Source organism: Cyphomyrmex costatus, unplaced genomic scaffold (assembly GCF_001594065.2).
Source record: "Cyphomyrmex costatus isolate MS0001 unplaced genomic scaffold, Ccosl1.0 scaffold224, whole genome shotgun sequence".
Taxonomy (NCBI): Eukaryota; Metazoa; Arthropoda; class Insecta; order Hymenoptera; family Formicidae; genus Cyphomyrmex; species Cyphomyrmex costatus.
Genome location: NW_017276302.1, coordinates 189,979 through 190,472, shown reverse-complemented (window position 1 = coordinate 190,472; position 494 = coordinate 189,979).

Below are 494 nucleotides of genomic sequence, written 5' to 3'. Positions count from 1 at the left end.
ATATTAATACTATACTCACAAATAATTAAACTTACAAGTGATATGAAGACGCCTGATTTTCTTCTTTGCAAATATAGCAATACATTGCCACAAATCACTTATAATTTTCATAGAACCAAACAGAACCAAACACAGTTCGCAAATAATTAACGTGCTTTCTAGTCTAGCATCCACGGTGGATAATACACCGCGCACGCGTATGGAGTATGCGCATTACAATCTACGATCTTAATCTCTCCATCCTTGTCAATCTCCTCGGCTTCAACCGAATGTACAGGGACCATATGCCTATGCTCCTTCCAGTACTATATGTTCTAAGGTCAACACCTATGTAGAATAGTATTTAATACTGTATTGTATATAGCAGAAATGGGACGTTATTTTTGAAACTTTTTTGGTTAATATCTTTTTAACGGAGGGCGAGCGACGGCTAGTTATTAAGGCAAAGTTACTCAGGATCGTGACCTTGATAACATATGTCAAGGTCAAGGTCA